We start from the raw sequence: 16486 nt of genomic DNA, 5'->3' as shown, positions 1-16486 counted from the left end.
TGAAAACTGGTGCCTTAGGTGACCTGCCAGCATCCCAGCTCAAGACCTGATATCATATTAGAGATACTTTCTCAGCTTTCAGTATGGAAGAATTTGTTCAGGTTCTTAACATAATTTTTTAAAAATATATTTCTCAGTGGATTTGCAGATGATGTACTGGTCTTGTGGATGGTTCAGCTTTTGTCTAGCCTATGTAGCAGCATACTTGAGAATGTGGCCCTTAGCAGGTGGAGAGGAGCACCGGGCTAGGCTGTGCTAGGGGCACCTGCATGGAGGTGCTTGATTTGTGCCCACTCAAAAATTGTGCATCCGGGGTCATGGCCCCTTTGGCACCTCCCATGCTACACCCCAGAGCCTATGACTCAACAGTTTTGAGAAATCTTTGACAAGTTTGCTAAACTATGATGAGTTGGTTTGTGATCTGGACATCTCTGGTTTGATACCTGGAGATCCAATGAAAAAATATTTCCAGCAAATATTTGATTTCAACATGCAAAATATGGGTGTATGAGTTAATAAGTTCACCCCATCATTTTTTTTTGAAGTTTCTTATCTATATTGGCTTTTTCAGATCACAGGTAGATTTCAAGAGAAGGAAAACGATTTTTTAAATAATAATAAGACTGTTTTGATTTATTTTCATGGTTCATAAGATAAATTTTGAGAAAACAATTGTTACAACAGTAAACAACATTGTCCTGATAAAATTTTGAGTGTCCATAAAAATTGTGTGTGTGTGTGTATATATATATGAATGAAATAATTAGAATCATTAACAGAAAGAGGACATCAATTGTACTATGCTACTGACAAACGATGTCAAAATATGAAACAATATGTTGTGAGTTAGAATTTACTCCATGCATATACTTGCTTAATTATATATTGGACTAGAGTTCAAAACAACTTCATGTATCGACAGTGAATCTCATTATATAAGCTAGGATCATGTTCAGTAGATATTGAAAATCTACAAAATGTCCATCAAAGGAGGTATGGTAAGAAACTGTTTGGCATGCCATGGCAAAATTAAATGCTTATAGAAAAGTGCATTATAGAGAGGAGAAATCAATTGAGCTTGCTGATAGTCTGCTGATTCATCATACGAAAAATAATAGTGCGTGTGTAATGCTTGGAATTTCCACTTTATGAATCTGTTGTGAGTTCTTGCACATGTTTGAACTAATTTTAAAACATTTAAAACATGAAAATTAACAGCGAGCAGAAACTTCCCTGCCCAGTATCACTGGGAGAGTATTGATCTGGGCCACTACTTTTTGATTTTGTAATAAATAAAAGCTTTTTGTTTTTCACCCAAACGGAAGCAGTGTGCTCTATTGTAACCCCACTCCACAACTGATGTGAAGGACAATATCCCTCTGACACACCATGACTCTTAGCCCAGAATCTTGGACATTGAGCGTCAGTTGGTGACTCGTGTAAACTGTGTGTAAGTTTACACACAGGTAAGTGGGATCGTGAAAGACGGGGAGTGTTAATAGGTGATAGATTTCAAAATCCAAAACACAGAATCACCGTGTTCCTAGTATCAATGATCTGCTAAAATAATCTTACTGTGCATTGGCTGCCCAAGACTTGACTAAACTTCAGTCACCAAAAGGAAGTACTGTAGAAACAGCAGCTTCTTCCTTATACACAGCTGTAACATACCCTCCAACATCCCATTCCATAATGATAATTTTACTGTTTATACCCCACACATCTTACTGGGTTGCCCCAGCCACTCTGGGCAGCTTCTAACATATATCAAAATATAATAAAACATTAAACTTCCCTATACAGGATTGCCTTCAGATGGCTTGGGGATTGGGTAACTCCGTACCCTCCAACATTTCTCCAATGAAAATTGGGATATCCTAAGGAAAAGGTGGACATTCTGGGATCAACTCAGAAACCGGGACAGCTTCTCTAAATCAGGGACATCCCTGGAAAATAGGGAAGCTTGGAGGGTCTGATGTAATTTCCGCAATAAAAGATTTGTTGGAAATGGCTGGATTTTCTTTGCACATTTCCAAGTGTACACCATTTCTTTGCTTCAACAGCATGAAAATATGCCAAGGCTGGCACTCATCTCAGAATGGTCACTTTGTCACGAGAGCTCCATGACTCATGCGGATTGTTGTTTTTCAATGACAGGTATTATAAAAAATTATCCCAGCACTTTGAAAGTACATTCTGATGTAAGGCTAATTCAAAAGGTTTTGCATTATGCTTTTAAAAATAATGATTTGAACAATGATACGCTGGTATGTTGACACCCTGTAGCACATCACTGTCTTTGTACAAGTCCCTTATGAAATCATTTGCTTAAAAAGCCCAGTAAATCATAGGGGTACCTGATCTTTCTAGTATGTATGTATCTAGCTATGTTATTCTATCAGAGGAAAATAATTAACAGCTTTCCTGTTGCTGCAGTTCCTCTGCCATGAAACGTCTCTGTGTTTAATTTTTGTGTATTTGTTATCGCTTTATGATTATTTTTTTAAAAAATAATTATCCCAGTTTTTTATTTGTTTTTTATTTTTTATTTATAATATTTCTAGTCTGCCTTTCATCGATAAGGAGTGCAGGATGTATTACAATGTTCATATTTAAACAGCAATATAAACAGTTGCAAAATAATAATCAAGGCTGTAGTCCTAACTGCGTCTAATTGTTTCAATGAAACCTACCCCAGGTAGGTGAGGTTACAATTGTAGCGAAAACAAATTAATACAACCAAACAGTTAAAACAACTGTTGCAGCAACTTGCACCTCTGCAGCAAACCGAGGCCTTTAATTGCATTAGGTCTCATCAAATATCTCAACTCAACACCTCCCCAAAAGCCCTGGATGACAAAGTATGTAAGGTGCCAAGGGGCGGGAGTTGGACTCAGCTACATTAGTAACGAAAAAGCGTTTTATAGGCGTTATAACACTGTGACACCAGATGGCGCTGTGGAGTCCCGTCTTTTGCCAATGTGATTTCCCACTATGAGGTTTACAACACGTTTCCTGAACTGCTTTTTTTGATGTTTCTAGAGCCAGCCTTGGGCTTCCACACAAGCTACTGACCACTCTGTTCAGTACAAAACATACTTGGAGCTTTTGAGTTTCTACACAAATTCCCCAGACTTCAACAGGGCACCCATTAAAGGAGCTGTTCCCATTCCCTGTGCTGATGCTGTTCAGTCACTCTTTTCTCTGTCTCTCTTAGCTACAGAAAAGGGTAAAGTTTGCCAGGTCAGAAACAACTCATTGCCTTCTTTCTGGGCCTCTCTCCCTATGAATATGAGACTCTCATTATCAGCTGTTGACTATGCAACACACCATGGCTGCATTAACAGGGGGGACAGACGGGTTTGATGGTTTTTATTAGAAATGCTGGTATGTGCTATTTAAATTATATTGTATGTTGTCTTTTGTTTTCGCTAGCTGCCTTGAGTTCCTATTTGGAAACATCATGAGGTATAGATTTTAAATTAAATAAATAATAATGGTTACCTCAGTTTCCTGAGCGCTCTTGCCTCGACTTCCCTGTCTCTGAAGATGCTTCTTTACTCTTGGTTCTGTTTCTAGCTGGCCTCCCTGTTTCTTACATGCTCTCAGATTGATTTACCAGCTTTGACCTTCTTGTTTTATCTCAGAGTTCTCATCCCATTGTCATAATAAGCTTGCTCAGCTCAGTCTTCTGACCTCTTTATGAATCCCTGGTTATGGGATTCTTGTATTCCTGTGATTGCCTATCCTCTGAGAATGCCTAAATCCTGAATATGTGGAAACCAAAAATCACCACTGTGTCCAAATATATGCTGGCTCTGATCATCTGAACCTGAACAAAGATGTGTAAGACAAAGATGAGAGTGGGTTTTTTGGAACTACCCAAATGGGTTTCAGTATTAGATTTTATATTTTATTATCTCTTAAAACAGTAGCTTTTCATAACCATATGATGCTGTTAGAGATGGACTGACATGTAGCAGGCCAGATTTAGTTATGCCCATTGAAATGAGTGGAATTTAAATTGGTCATGGCTAATTAAAGCCCTATTGCTTTCAGTAGATCTACTCTAAACTCAGATCCAGCACACCTAAATGCACTCTTGCTCTCTGTTTATTCAGGGGCAATTGCAAACACCACAAGCCTACCTACGGGTTTTGTATCTTCAGCAAGACTTGGGGCTGCTTTTGTGTAAGCACTTTATAAGTTCTGATTCGACTGTTGAAAAGGGAAAGGAAATTTTGCTTAAAATGAACTTTGGGATCAATTAATCAAAAACCAGGAGGCTGTGAAGATGGCAACAATGTTTGACGAGTTAAACCTGAATTATCCTTTTGGGGGGACTTAATTGTGACTGGATTCTGAGAAGTGTATTACCTTGATGCAGAAAGGCCCTTTTGAGATGAGTTGTAAAGACAGATAAAGAGTAAATTATCTACAAGAAAAACACAAATCATATATATTTGGCAACAGAGGTCTAGGCTAGCTGTCATACTACAATGGAGAAGGGGGCAAGGTAGAGAGGAGGTGAAGTGTGGTGGTGTGGGGACTAAATCAGGTAGGACTAAAAAGAAAAGCAACAATTTATTTTTGGCAAGCATAATAATGAGAATAAAATGGATGGTTTTTAGATCTTCAAGAGGATAAATATGTGAAACTCATATTGGTGTATATTCTGATCATATGCAATATATTTCAGGGAACGCCAATGCTTTTTGTTGATAGATATTACATCCATGTGTGTGTTGGGGGAAATGAACACACTGTCACGGGAAACAAATTTACATGGCTGTTTCTTCATATATTCAAAAAATGAAAAACCATGGGAAACATAATTTCTGGGTCATTTTGTCCTCTACTCTTGCTTGCTTTTTTATTATTATTATAAAACTCTGTGATCTTGTACCTCAGCTTTGACTCTAGCACAGGGATATGGCCCTCCCAATGTTGTTGGACTACAGCTCCCATAGGTAAAGATAAAGGGACCCCTGACCACTAGGTCCAGTCGTGGCCGACTCTGGGGTTGCGGCACTCATCTCACTTTACTGGCCGAGGGAGCCGGCGTGCAGCTTCTGGGTCATGTGGCCAGCATGACTAAGCCGCTTCTGGTGAACCAGAGCAGCACATGGAAACACCGTTTACCTTCCCGCCAGAGTGGTACCTATTTATCTACTTGCACTTTGACGTGCTTTCAAACTGCTAGGTTGGCAGAAGCAGGGACCGAACAATGGGAGCTCACCCGTCACGGGGATTCGAACCACGACCTTCTGATGGGCAAGTCCTAGGCTCTGTGGTTTAACCCACAGCGCCACCCGCATCCCATAATCACAGCTCCCATAATCCCCAACTATTGTCTGTGCAGCCTGAGACTGATGAAGGTTAAAGTCTAACAATATCTGGAGAGCCACATGCCCACCATCTTTACTCTAGCAGCCTCCCTCTGCTCTGGGTTTTTTCACCTTTATGTTCTGTGAAACAGCAGACAACACTTCAAAATACAGAACAATGTGGCATAGATGTTTGTTCCTTGGTTTCTAGTTCTTTATGACCCACAGCAGTGGGCAGAGCAATGCAAACTCCTGATCCAACATGCTGGAGAAAGTTTGGACACCCCTGGCCAAGCCTACTTAGTTCTGTTGGCCTCTGTTAGCCAGATGGAACCCCTAAAACTGTATGGTTTAGGGGCTAGGCTGCCACACACGCTACTCCTGTGCCAACCCTGCTGTCAACATATTGCAATGTAAACCAGGTCCATTCTGGATTGGGTGCAGTGGAAGGATATTTTTTCCTGCCCCTGCCTTTGCTCTGGCTCCGCCGTAGCCAGCTCTGGGTTCGATTTCACCCCTAATTCTTGAAAAAACCCACTAACAATTTAAATGAGCAGTGTTTAACTGGTGATATATCATGATGTTGAAAACCAGATACTGCCCAGCCCTGTGTGGCTTGTGGCTCAGACTACAGCAATAAGGAACAAGGGACACAGCGAAGAGAGAAGGCCTGATTTTGTCATAGTCAGGCCTTCAGACTCCTTTGCTAAAACTCCTCAGCTAACCCTCCCTAGCACCAATAAGACACGTTGGCTAACCATGGTTTAGCTAACCATGGTTTAAGTGCTCTTAGAATCAGAGCTTGTTTCAGGAAAGTATCAGAAACCAAGCCTGTGCTTGGCGGCTGTGTATTTTGCTTGGCTTACTGGTACAAATAGTGGACCAAATAGAGAAGGATACATGGAAATACAGTGGTACCTCGGGTTAAGTACTTAATTCGTTCCGGAGGACCGTTCTTAACCTGAAACTGTTCTTAACCTGAAACACCACTTTAGCTAATGGGGCCTCCTGCTGCTGCCGTGGCGCTGGAGCACTATTTCTGTTCTCATCCTGAAGCAAAGTTCTTAACCCGAGGTACTATTTCTGGGTTAGCGGAGTCTGTAACCTGAAGCATATGTAACCTGAAGCATATGTAACCCGAGGTATCATTGTTACCTGAAAAGAAATTTCTGCAGCAGAAATGGCAGCTGTGAATCCACGTAATCAAATCTTCCTCTGCTTTTTAGCTGTCAGAGAGGTGGTCTTTTAAAGGAAACAGACAAAGAGGTTGTTTTATGCTAATGCGACCCTCTTTACATTTGGGCAAGTGCTTAAATTAACATGTCCAAATGTTAACGGAATCCCATCTCCCACATTTGAAACAGCTTTCCTCCTCCCAGTCATCTCCTGTGTTGAGCATGCAAAGAAAATTCCCGCAACACAGCATAGCATGGGCCCAGCACCCAAATCTGTTGATAACTGTTTGAATAGCAATTACTAACACACTTACTTCACCATTTGGCTTGTATCCATTACTTCTAATTTCCAAGTCTGGGAGTAAATGGAGATGTGCATCTGAGGAAACAGACGAGGCATGGAGACAAAAATTGCATGGATAGATTCAAAACACACTCACTCACAAATCCAGTAATTTTATAGCTTGTTAAAGAACCATCTGAGGAATTAGTATGCATCATCGGGCTTCAGAATTCAGAGAAGATTAGCATTGTGCATTTAACCTACGTCCTATAAATGTATTGGTTTCATTTTGAATGGAAATAATATGTAGCTCAGCATCTTTCTCATCCATCAAACTAGACTGATGATCAAACTACGACTACAAACGTGCTGTCATTTTATGTATTTTGATTCTCTTCTCCATTACCTTTTGATAATTAGCTGCTTGATCTTTTTATAAGGTAGTTTTTCTTTGCTCTTTAAATCTAATAGAAACTAAAGCTCAAATGAGCACATTATCTGAACACTCACTCTCTAGAAGAAATGATTGAACAGTCCATTCTTTTTAAAAAGTAGTTTGCATGTAGATATGTTTAATGCTCACCAGTATATAATTTTAATGTGAAAGAACTCTCTTTGTGGAGAATTCAGCCTGCCACTGGATGTTTAAATTTTCAGTGTCTGTTGCCATGGCAACCAGAACTGAATCTGGTACCCACTGTGTTCAACATAAATTAATTTAAAGTCATAGCATCTGAAAGATTTTATTCATTTTATCTACCGCTCCCCAACCCCCCAAAAATCCTAACACTGCTCTGATTTATGTGAAGTTCAAGTAGCTATGTTTGAAATATCATTAAAACACATTTTCCCTGAGATAATTATTAGTGTTATTGGCAGGATTCCATACTTCGAACATAATGAATAATGTATGTAAAGAAATTGGTTCCTAGATTTCTTGTGGTATTGAAGCAGTGAAATAATATATAAACAGAATCTCTAAATGAATTTTCAGTTCAGTTCAGTCCTTAGCTGTATTTATGCTAGGCCATTCACTTTAAATTTAGTAAATGAAATGTTAATGTTTATATTTTTCTCAAATTTATTTGCTCTTTTGCAGTATTATGATCACTTTATGAAAGCAATAGACCTATTAAAGTCACTTCTTAAAAATCATGTTTATTCCATTAGGCATTATGAGAGAGAAAAAGAGAGAAATTATTTTAAAATTTAAGATACTAATCGGAGGAACTTAAATTTTTCATGGGCATCGTCTCATGAGGTTTCCAGACCTGCACAGAAAACTACAGTATAGATAATGAATTTAAGAGCTGAAGAAGTGGAGAGTTTAATGAGTATAACATGACCAGTTTTTCTGAACAACATTTGCCAGTGTCATGTATAGCTAATTTCCAAGGCTAATTGTATTGTATTTAGCTCACACAAATCTGCAGAAAAACAGAGCTTATGAGAGGCTATTATTGCCTGCCATGGCTATGTGCTAGAAGGAGGTCAATGATGTCACTGTTTTGCATATCATATAACAGCTTTTCAATGTTCCCATTTAACAATCCCCCTGGCTGCAGAATCCTACATATTTCATAAATCACTTTTTGCTACAGTACAGTAGGTCCTTGCAAAGTCTGCTTTTGATTCTGCCTCCTTAAAAAGAAGAAGACGAACGTTGCATTTCATTTTCCTTTCAGTTTGATTTTGATTTGTGGGTAGCTCAACTCAACTAAACACTCTACTTTAAAACAAAAAACCACACACACAGACAATCGCAACTAGGAAATAAAGGGGAAAACCCAGGATTTTATCAAAGGACAAAAATGGGCCTTGCTTAAATCAACAGTGCTTTGAGGTGAAGTCACTGTTGATTCTGTACAATTCCAATTTAAAATGGATTGGACAATTGCCTTCCCCCATACGGAGCGTCATGCAAAGGAACAAATTGCTACGGCGCGGCGAAACGTTGTTTTGAGAATATTTTCATGGGAAGAGTTAAAAAACAACAGTCTGCATATTAAATATTTAGATTGCCAGCACGCTGCTGTTCTCAACATCTTCCCTGTCAGCGTCCCGGTCTCTGTGTGTCTGGTAGTTATAACCTTGCCATATTGACACATGCTGTAAAGAGACATTTAAGAATACAGGAATGTGCCACAACCCGGCATGACTCATTTGCACCAATCACACATACTCGTTAATAACACAGCCAACTCGGAGGGCTCCTGTGGGGATTTGTTGTGCAGCATCTTTGACTGCAATGCGAGCGGCTGAAAACTTTGCGCTCATTTGCCTCAAATCCCCCAATCAGCCCCCACCCAGTTTTAACGAGCATGCTGCCACTCATTATGTTAAATCTTCTTTAACAAGCTTCGGAGACGATAGACAGTTCAGTATGAGCAGGCAAAACAACCAAAGGCTTCCCAAATCTCTTCCTTTTACAGTGTGCACTGAAATTGAAATGGAGCCTTTTGAGCACTATAGAGTAGGAGGAGGAGGTGGTTGGATGGTGGCGGTGTTGGAGGAGGAAAGAGTATTTTGCCCCACAGTTCAGGGAGAATTGGCAAGAATTCACACCAAAGATGCGGCATAAAGGAGAGTGCTTATGTAAATGGATTGGAAAGGATTCACATCAGTGAACAGAGCCACGCTTGGGTTAACTGCATCAATACTCCACTTTATTTGTTTTAAAGCTCATTTCGAATGGCAGATAGTTGACTCTGAAATAAATGAATTGATCTCAGCCTACCTTATTCATTATTAAGTCTTAGTGGCGGGAGGCCATCTCGTAATGCAGCAACTACCACCTCGCCTCTGCACCCCGCTGGAAGCATTTTTCGGTGCAGTTTCAATCCAGAAACTAGCAGACACAGAGAAATTGACCTGTTGGCCGAAACGGCACTGAAACGGAATGACCCGTGTGCGGGACTTTGGATACACACTGAACAGGCTTCAGTTTCATCTGCCACATGCCTGCATCAACTAGATAAACCCCACAGTGTTTTTAAAACCTGCAGGGGATGCTCTGCTCTTTGTCCCATCAAATCTGTGATGTTTAACTGATGGAGGCAAAGGCCAGGGTTTTATCTGTCATTCATTCCACCGTCCCTCCGGAACTCTGTCCTGAATCAAGTTTGCAAACTCCTACTGTATTTAGGAAGCAGATGAAATCCTCTCTTTTAAAATGAGATTTGGGACTATGAATGAACACTGTTGCTTTTCATTGAATGCTCTGATGTTGTTTTATTGATTTCTATATTTTTATAGTATTCTATTGTATTTATATGGGTGTTGAATTGTACATTGCCTCGAGCGTGCTCTCCTGAGAAAGCAACAAATAAAATTTTAAAATCTTAAGTCAATAAATATATATGAAAATCCAGAGGAGAGACCAAGCATCCCAAAGTGTCTTAGACAAGCTGGTAGAACACAATTACTCCCATTAGGAAAATCTCCAATTAATCAGGGCTGGCCCTGTCATTTGACACAGGCGGCTGCCTCAGGCAGCTGATTTTGTGTATCATGAAAGGGCAGAAAATGGTTAGTTATTTAATTTTCTGTCACAGGGACTGGACTTGGGGGACTGTGCATCTTAACTTGCAGGAAGGTGTGTGTCACCGTTTGCTATTCTGCCTCAGGCAGCAAAATATATTGGACCTGCCCTGAGTGAAGTTACTCTTATCCCCACATTCCATTTACATTGCTGCAGGAGACAGTAAGAGCTAGGAGAAGAGAAAGAAATGCCTAATTACTGATGGCTCCTTTCCCCTTCAAGAACAAGGTAAGCTGCTTTCCTCTTTTATTCCTGCTGTTCTATTATTTATCTGCTCTAAATTGCCTGTTGATCACCATCTAAATTGACAGGCCCTGTTGATCACCATCTGAAAAACAAAACTTGTTTAATCGCATGGTTTGCCACTCACTGGCAAGGAACTCCAGTGGCAAGTTGATAAAGGGGCATATGTCAAGACTCACACACCAGCAGAGGGCATGGGCGTAGCCAGGGGACAGCTGTCCCCATAAAACAATCAAAATCAATACAAATCAAATATGAGGTTCTGCCCCCCCCATAACAAAAATCCTGTCTAAGCCCATGGCAGAGGGAGCACTGCCAGTCTCAAATTTACCCTGCCTTCTACTCTTGCTTGTTGCCACTAACTGTTCTTCTTTGTGCTTGGCAGTGAGCAAGGAGCAAGGAGAAGGAGCTGAGGTCTCCATCTCCATTCTCCTTTCCATCAGAACAGCATTGTAGATTTTTCCCAGAGGGTCAGGGCCAAGGGATGGGCATCAACAACAGTAATGGCAGAGGGACTACAGAGGGTGGGAAGCTTCCTGGACAGGGGGTCACCTTGACCCACAGGAAATGGAGGAAGATAAGGATCTGGCCTTTTACCTGGACCTAGTTCCTTGTTGTTGTTTAGTTGTTTCCAGCTCTTCGTGACCCCATGGACCAGAGCACACCAGGCACACCTGTCTTCTACTACCTCCCACAGCTTGGTCAAACTCATGTTTGTAGCTTCGAGAACACTGTCCAACCATCTCGTCCTCTGCCGTCCCCTTCTCCTTGTGCCCTCAATCTTTCCCAACATCAGGGTCTTTTCCAGGGAGTCTTCTCTTCTCATGAGGTGGATCCTTACTGCTGCCCTAAGAGTGTATTGCCCAGGGTCACTTTGAAAACCCAGAGCCAAACCTGGGTAGGTGCTCCTCCTATTTGCAAGCAGATCTGCAGGCAAGTGAATATGCAGAGGGGGGGGGGTGCTTTCATGCAATTCCTGTGCTCCTCTTCATGTTTGTGGGTTGCAAAAGTACACAGAACAACACAGGAAGGCGCTGAGACAAGGAAAGGCAAACCGGGTAGGAAAATGACAAACAGTGCCAGCGCAGGCCCCCTCTAAATTAACGACCATCTTTAAACTCCAGGAGATTATTTCTGACAGCATGAATAGCTTTATATCCCTCCTGGCATAATCATGAGCTCTGCTACCTGTTTATCAGACAGCAAAGCTTTAGCAATGACGGGGAGGCAGGGGGAGGGGCGGGATGATATAAATTAAGACAAAAATCAGCTGTGTGTTTGCAAAGGCTGCCTCCAAAGAAACGTTCCTTCCTGTGTGATTTCTTGTCTTGAGTAAAGGACAGCTTGCGAGTCATCTGCAAAATGGCATCATACCCTTTGTGTATACAGTAGTTCTGTCTTTGGAGTGCCTAATGATCCCCACTAAACAAATTGTTCTCAATAATTTGCTTGTGTTATTATGAGCAAAGCATCCTGTGTGTCTGGTAATGCTACCTTTGGAGGAAAGGAAAACTCTGGCTAAACATGTTGTTTTTTCTTATGAACAAGCTGCCTTTTATTATAACAGGGAGAGGAAATTGCCTTGAACCCAGTGCAGGCTGGTTCATTAGGGAAAATAGGGCACTACCCTTTCCAGCCTCTCTCTGCCTTCAACAAGTCCCCATCTGCCCATCTTCTTATATCCAGTCCAGAGGGCGGCACTGGTTGCCAGCTTCCTCTTCATTGGTCTTAATGCTGCTGTCGTAGAACTCAGTAGGGAGGAGGATGGGACAAAACAACAACTAGTTGGCGCCGCCTGTTATTGGTTTTGGCTCCGCCCATATCGCCACCCTGCCAGTCCTGTGGGCACCAGCCACCACGGCTTAAATCGGGTCAGACTACAGGAGTCTCCCCACTTATGCACGTTTCACTCACACGCACAACCGCGTATGCTTTTGGCACCAGGAAATGATTAAATAAATTGATTTAAATTGCAAAAGGGCTTCAAAAAGGGCAAAAATGGCACCCCAAGTGGGAAAACTGCAAAAATGGGGCAAAAAGAGCAGGGAAACAGCTAGTAATCCCAGGAGCCTTTGCAAACACAATCTGATGAGACTTTGCACTGACCTTTGAGGCCTGTGGAGAGCTGGAATTTGAGAAAGGAAGTTTTGGAGGTAGTGGGGGTGGTGGAATTTGGAGGATTTTTGTGGATTTTTTGTGTTCCCCATGATAAGCGGTTTCATGTATATGCATGGTACCTAGGAACATAGCCCCATGCATAAGTGGGGAGACCCCTGTATTTATCCAGCTAGCCGAGGACTGTCTTTTCTCAGTGGTGGTAGTGAAGTCATCTTCCCTTACTCTGGGGAACTGATCCTTTTATCCAGAGATCCCAAGGATTAAACCTGCAACATTATGCTTGCAAAGCATGCATTTTGCTAATGAGCTATGGTCCAACCCTAACGACCCCCCCCCGCCCCAATACACTTTCCAAGGTCTGTGGAAACTGTAAAAACCCATCCATTGTAAATCTGACGTTTCGCCGAGACATTGGTCAATTTGCCAGCCTCTGTGGAAGGCTACAAATATTTTGAAGTCTCTCTGTGTTGAGACCTTTGCATCACATTTCCATGTTCCCAAAGAGGAAGGGAAAACAAACAAACAGAAACCTCCCACTCTATTAAATCTTGACATTATAGCTGTAGGTTGCTGAGATCTTTTTTTTATTCTTCATTGCATTTGCAATCAATGAGAACATTTTACCCTTAATTGCTATTTAATACCATTTGCTTCTGCCATTTGAAACATGCCGTTTTGAGTGAGCAGATCAGTCCAAAGTTGAAAAAGAGACAGCCAATTTATTTCCAAGGAAGGCGAGCGTGTGCCAGCTAGCATCTCAATCCTCTTCCTCCCGAACATGATGTCAGTGTCTATATTTCTCTAGTATGTTGAATTCATGTGTCATCATTCTGCAGAGCAGCTAATCTTGGGAGCGCGCATCATATATGAATGAATGAATCTGAGATGGGTATTCTTAAAAATAGTAGTACGTTTTTGACAGTGCATGTGAAGAGAAAGGATTCCTCATACTAGACTCAACATTTGTTGCTGTCTTTGAATCTGCAGCACCATCCCACCCAGCCACCTAATCATTCATATAGAATCATCTAACGTGAGGATGGCTCAGTCAGTAGAGCACAAGACACTTAATCTCTGGGTTGTGGGTTTGAGCCCCACATGGGGTGAAATATTTTTCTGTATTGCAGGAGGTGTCACTAGAGGATGCCCGTGGTCCCTCCCAATTTTACAGTTCTATTATTTCTGTGTACTTGACAAGCCTTAAATATCATGGGCGCTAAGAAGAAGTGGGTACATATTTTTAGGTTTAAGATACCTTAAATATTGTAATGAAATGGAAGGTTGGATTAAAGAACTCTCATGGTCTCCTCCATCCCGGTGATTCTGTAGCTGTAAGACTGGATTCTGCAGAAAAAGAGAACAAACTGGTTGGAGAAGCTTAGCTTGCCAGATCCTCTTTTGTTGGGAGAATGGACCTTTCCATCAATAAAGAGATGGCCAACACAGATGCTACTGGCACAGAGACAGAAGGAAGAGTCAACCCCAACCAGAGAAAAATAGCAAATTAAGATGAGATAGACTATACTGAAATGGCAAAAATAACTGGGAAGCTCAGAAATCAAGAATACAAGAACTTCAAAAAAGAATGGGAAACGTTTATAATTTATATATGAGACCACTGTAAGCAGGTTAAGACACTGGCAGGATTTTCATCACACATAAAGTAACGGAAACTATGGACAATTTAGAAGGAAAAATATTTGGATAAATACTGATATGCAGTTGTACAGTGGTACCTTGGGTTAAGTTCTTAATTCATTCTGGAGGTCCGTTCATAAGCTGAAACTGTTCTTAACCTAAGGTACCACTTTAACTAATGGGGCCTCCTGCTGCCACCGTGCGGCCAGAGCACAATTTCTGTTCTCATCCTGAAGCAAAGTTCTTAACCCGAGGTACTATTTCTGGGTTAGCAGAGTCTGTAACCTGAAGTGTATGTAACCTGAGGTACCACTGCAATTATTTTTACTAGGACCTATGGAAGGGATGGGGGGGGGGGAGTCAGGAGATTCAGAGGAATCTCAGTGTTTGGATTTTGAATTGATGTTTGTTGTGTGTTTATATTTTTTTAAAATCAAATAAAAAAGTATAAAAAATAAAAGATGGCTTAGTACAGGTGATGTGTTGCCACATAAACGAAATAGCTGAATGTACTATGGGAACCCCCCCCCCCCGTATTCTGGTTGCAGGTAATGACATCAAGGACTTTGTTTGTGTGAAAGGGAACAGTGCACTGGTGGCCTCTGAAATGGGCCTGCATGGGACACACAGGCTGGACTTGCTCTCCATGAGGAACCAGTACACTAGAGAAACCTCTGCCCAAATCAATGGGGGAGCAAGATACATTGGAGTACTAATGCTGTGAACCCTTTTTGATCAGAAAGGCTTTCCCAGCTGTATAAATAGGTCTTTACCATGAGTGTCTTACTTTGTTAGGGTTTCAGCCTTGTTTTAAATGTATTTGCTGGTGTTTTTTTTTAAAAAAACAATTGTTTTTAATATGTGTAAATTGCCTTGTGATGGTTGTTTAGAAGGCGATTAATAAATCCATGATGATGATGGATTTCATCTTAATTGCAGCCTGTGAATAGTGTAAATAAAACCTTATGTCCTAAATATTCCATTGGTCTCCAGTAGGGATGTAATCTGATTTTTGGTACCGGTTTGGATTACGATTCAACAGACACGTCACACATACGGTTTCCCTTCACTTCTCACGTCACTTTTTAAAACTTATTCCTGATCCAGTGCTTTGTTTTTTGAAAATCATGCTATTGTTTATGTTTTTGACAATGATTTCAGAGCTGTCTGCAAACTCAGTGAGCTGGTAATTGCCTATTGAAGTATGCCTCTTGCCTCAGGGTTACTGTCTGTTCAAGTGAGGATGAAGAGGTGATAGACCTCGCCACTCTGGAGTTACTGTTCTTTGTCAATTTTTTTCTTATCAGGTAGCTGGCATATTAACAACTTACAATGTCAGGCAAATAAGTGACCCGTTGCATTGATTGTTGGTTTGTATTTTGCAAAATGAAATCCCCACACCTTCTCCCAGCACAGAGACTGACTCTTCCTTGAGAATGACAACTAAAGTCGGGCCTCCCTTGCACTCTTGTTCAACGTCAATATTTTAGGATAGAGAGATTTCTTCTTTTGGTCATTGCACACTCAGTCACTAATCATCATTGATATTTCCCCTGCAGTTCTGACCAGAAAGAGTGATGGCCACAGAATGTGGAGGCTCCACTGGAAACAATTGTTTTTAAGTGGTACTACTGGAATGGTAATGAAATGCAGGGAGAGTTGCTTAATGGCTGGGAATCTAGTAGGGTGGCTTGGGAAAATTAACATTGGCTGAATTTATATATAAAAACGATTGCGGGCAAGAGAGAGCACCTCTCAGAAATTGTACTGATTTTGAGGATGAACTAGTGGCAAATGAGTGGTGGTGAAGAAGGCAGTAAAATAAATTTTATAGGGGCGGGGCAAGTGTGTTCCCTTCACCCCCAGTCCGCCAAAGAAACCACTTAATTCTAGAATGAGATAAATTTCAGGGCCCTGTGTGTTTATGATTTCCCTCCATATGCCCCCGCTACCACAAAAAACCAGTTCACATTGTTCAAGTATGGCTTGCAAGGTGTGCTTGTGATTCCTGACGCAACCCATTGTCAAACTTTGCCCAGAAAAAAGAACAACCCCATCACCACCTCCGTTTGTATTTTTGCATGGACCAATAGTGAAAAGTCATAATTAACCATTTATTATAATGTTAACAGATTATAATATAATATTATAATGTTAACAG

The 16486-nt window shown here is 41.1% G+C and overlaps 1 long non-coding RNA gene across 1 annotated transcript; it reads right to left on the bottom strand.

The window, feature by feature from the left end:
* Positions 1-6523: 6523 nt before the first annotated feature.
* Positions 6524-9554, bottom strand: LOC309514535. Its single transcript, XR_014212051.1, has 3 exons — positions 9523-9554; positions 6817-6881; positions 6524-6569 (listed from the first exon to the last, which is right to left on the bottom strand). It is a non-coding gene; the product is annotated as an uncharacterized lncRNA (long non-coding RNA).
* Between the last annotated feature and the right edge of the window lie 6932 nt (positions 9555-16486).

The sequence above is a fragment of the Podarcis vaucheri genome, assembly GCF_965113315.1.
Source record: "Podarcis vaucheri genome assembly, chromosome: 11".
In the NCBI taxonomy this organism is placed as follows: Eukaryota; Metazoa; Chordata; class Lepidosauria; order Squamata; family Lacertidae; genus Podarcis; species Podarcis vaucheri.
Note: the sequence above shows the minus strand (reverse complement) of the source record. Positions and strands in the feature narration are given on the sequence as shown.